This window comes from Cervus canadensis, chromosome 1, assembly GCF_019320065.1.
Source record: "Cervus canadensis isolate Bull #8, Minnesota chromosome 1, ASM1932006v1, whole genome shotgun sequence".
In the NCBI taxonomy this organism is placed as follows: domain Eukaryota; kingdom Metazoa; phylum Chordata; class Mammalia; order Artiodactyla; family Cervidae; genus Cervus; species Cervus canadensis.
In genome coordinates, this window is record NC_057386.1 from 26,655,460 (window position 1) to 26,659,247 (window position 3,788).

Genomic DNA, 3,788 nt, shown 5'->3' on the forward strand with positions numbered 1-3,788 from the left:
TGCTACTCTTAAGTGGAAGTTTTGTCACTTTGTACATAATAACAGGGGAACTACCGTAAAAACAAGACAATGTTCTGAAATGCTGTTGGACACTGTTTCTCACAGAAGCCAGTGCGTGGCCTGCTCTTTGTTCAAAAGGGAAATTATGTATCAGAAAGCTTTTTTCAAACACACTTTAACATTCTGACCTACACCACACATAAAAATAAAACAAAAATTTCACAAAATAATACCTTTATTTTTCTGATATTTTCTATTCTATTTTATTCTATCTACTTTATTTTTCCTATTTAAAAAAAAACTTGAAGTCTAGGTGATTTACAATGTTGTATTAGTTTCAAGCATACAGTGAAGTTATTTTGTTTTTTAAAATATAATTTTATTTATTTATTTTATTTTTGGCTGTGCTGGGTCTATGTCGCTGTGCTCAGGCTTTCTCCAGGTGTGGTGACCAGGGACTACTCTGTGTTCCGGTGCACAGGCTTCTCCTTGCAGTGACTTTTCTTGTCATGGAGTATGGGCCCTAGAGGGCTTAGGCTTCACTCATCCCAGCACGCAGGCTCAGGAGTTGTGGTGCACCAGTTAGCATGTACACATGTACATGCTACACATGTATCACATGTGTAGCATGGTCTGGCATGTGGAATCTTCGCAAACCAGAGACTGAACCAGTGTCCCCTGCATTGGCTGGCAGATTCCTCTCCACTGAGTCACCAGGCGAGTCTGGATTCATTTTATATATATATATATATATATATATCCCTTTTTCAGATTATTTTTCATTACATATTATTGTAAGATATTGAGTATAGTTCCCTATGCTATACAGTAGGTCCTTGTATAAATATATATATCTATTTTATTTATGGGATTCCCTGGTAACTAAAATGGCAAAGTGTCTGTCTGCAATGAGGGAGACCCAGGTTTGATCCCTGGATTGGGAAAATCCCTGGAGAAGGAAATGGCCACCCACTCCAGTATTCTTGCCTGGAAAATCCCATGGATGGAGGAGCCTGGTGGGCTACATACAGTCCATGGGGTCACAAAGAGTCGGGCATGACTGAGTGCCCTCACTTTCACTTTCATTTTATTTATAATAGTGTGTATATGTTAATTCCAAATTCCTAACTTATCCCACCCCATTTGATTATTTTTTAAAAAATGTTCAAAGGCAGGTAGATGCACATGTGTAAAAAAATGTTGGTGGGGACTGAAACTGAGTGATGGTACAGGGGGTTCAGACTTTTTATTTTCATGCCTGTTCAGAAGTTACAAATTAAAAGAATATTTTAAAACTCACTGGTTTGGGACTTGCCCGGCAGTCCAGTGGTTAAGATTCTGTGCTTCTGCTGTAGGGGGCATGAGTTCGATCCTCGGTGGGAAAAATAAAATCCCACATGCTTTGTAACCAATTAATTAATTTAAAAATTTAAAAAGAATTCTAAAAACTCATCAGTTTGGGATTCCATACATGGATTTTACAACCCACTAAGGGGTCACAACTCATAATTGGGAAATTTTGAATTACTCTAAGCTGTGCAGAGATTTACCCTGGGCATGATGAACAGAGATTAACCCAGATATAATCAACAGACCTAAAGAAGGAAGTGCTTTTCCAGTGCAGTTGACCACCCCCTTGATGGCCACTAGCAACATCTCCCTCCCTGTATGCACCTGTCATTCCCACAAAAGGCGAAGCGGATTTCCCTACCTCTTGAATCCAGGCTGGCCCAGACCAGAATGCATCAGAAGTGACATTCTGGAAAAAAAAAAAAAAAAGAAGTGACGTTCTGGGACTTCTGAGTTCAGACCTCCAGAGAACCAGAAACTTCTGATTCGTAGCACTTAGAATGAGCTGCCAGGTCATGAGAAAGAGCAGTGGGAAGACACACGAGGAGCGAGGAGCGCTGAGTGGCCAGTAACAGCCCCACCAGCACCAAGCCAGCCCCGTGTTTCCAAACAAGCACTTGGCTTCCCACCTTAAGAGGTTGCCAGATAAAACACAGGCTGCCAGATAAATCTGATTTTCAGATAAACAAGTCCTTCTTCAGCCTGTCTCAAATATTGCATGGGACATATTTATGCTAAAAAACAGTCATTGTTAACTTGTAGTTCAGATTTAAGTAGGAAGTCTGTATTCTCATTTGCTGCAGTTGGCAATCCTACACCTGGAGCACCTGAGGGCTTTCTCTGGCAGCCAAGGACACTCAGCCCAGGTGAAGGGCACAGGAGCAAACATCATCCGATGAGGCAAAGGCCACCTTTCTCAGCCCTTGATGGGAGGGACAATGCTGGAATGAACTCTATCCAGCCCCTGTGCCCTGGTAACCCTGAGAAGCAGGACCCACTCCTTTGCTCTCTTTCTGTCCCCTCACCTCCGCCAGGGCTCCTGAGGGTGGCCCCCAAAGAAATTCTTGTCTCAGCTCTGGTTTAGAAGAACCGAGGAGGAGAAGGGAAAGACAGAGGATGAGATGGTTGAATGTCATTACCGACTCAATGGACATGAGTTTGAGCAAGCTCTGGGAGACGGTGAAGGACAGGGGAGCCCAGTGTGCTGCAGTCCATGGGGTCTCAAAGACTCAGACATGACTGAGCAACTGAACAACAAACTGAGACAGCAGAGCTTAACCAGGGCTAACTGTCATAATCACTATAATTATCCACTCACAGCGGAGGGAAGCAAACTGAACATCACAGCTGACATTTATTGAGCCCTTACCAGGCACCTGCTTAAGATGCATTTCCTCACCAACACCCCTCTGAGGTGTCGTAGATGGGGAAACCGAGGCTTGGAGAACCTCAAGGCCCCGCGCCTTTTCACTGCTGTTCCCTCTGCCTTGAGCACCCTTGCTCGTCCTCGTCATCACCACTTCCCAGTCTGGAGACCCAGTGCACTGCCCCCATCCCAGGCTTGATCAGGCTCCTCGGGCTCTGTGGCCTCCTACGTGGCCCCCTATCATCCAGCATCCATTAGGCACCTACTATGTGCACAGCGCTGTTCCAGTGAAGGAGACAGACCCCCTGCACCACAGGGCTACCTTCTCGTGGGGCAGAGCAGATGGATCAGAGCCCAGTGAGTCAGATGTGGGACTTGGCAGGTGATAAGAAATGTCGTGGAGAGGTGATCAGGAAGGAAGAGCATCACCTTAAGTAGAGTGGTGAGGGGAGGCTTTCCTGAGGAGGTGACAGGAGCAGAAACCTGAAGGAGGTGAGGGAGCCACCGGAAGACCTGGGGGAAGAGTGTTTCGGACAGAGGGAACAGCAGATGCAAAGGTCCTGAAGTGAGAGTCTGCTGGGGGTGCAAGGAGCGACAAGGCCAGTGTGGGGGGAGCTAGGGGAGGGGTGGGGTGAAGCCAGGAGGTGACAGTCAAGGAAAGAGGGCAAGTTCACTGAGAAGCTAGCAAGGCTTAAGCTGAGGTGCCTTCACCTGCCAGATGCCCAGGGCACTGGGAGGGGCCTTGAAATGACTTCACATGCAAGTGTCCTTCTGGGAACTCTGTGTGGTTCATGGCAAACCATTAAAAAGCCAATTTAAACATCTTTTCCAAGAAGCACTGGTAGGAGATGTAATGCATTTCCTTTCATAATACTCAGCTAATGTCCTGTAATTCAGTTTATCCTCTCAGGAAACTTTCCCATGGAAGTGGCATATAATTACGTGGCTCAAGGAGTTTTCACAGTTGACTCCTCACTCCTCGTCTGTGTCCTGAGGCATCAACTTCGCTCCTCCTGGGCTCTGCCCTACCCCAGAGCCCAGCTCAGCGTTAGCACCAGGAGGGATCTCTGCA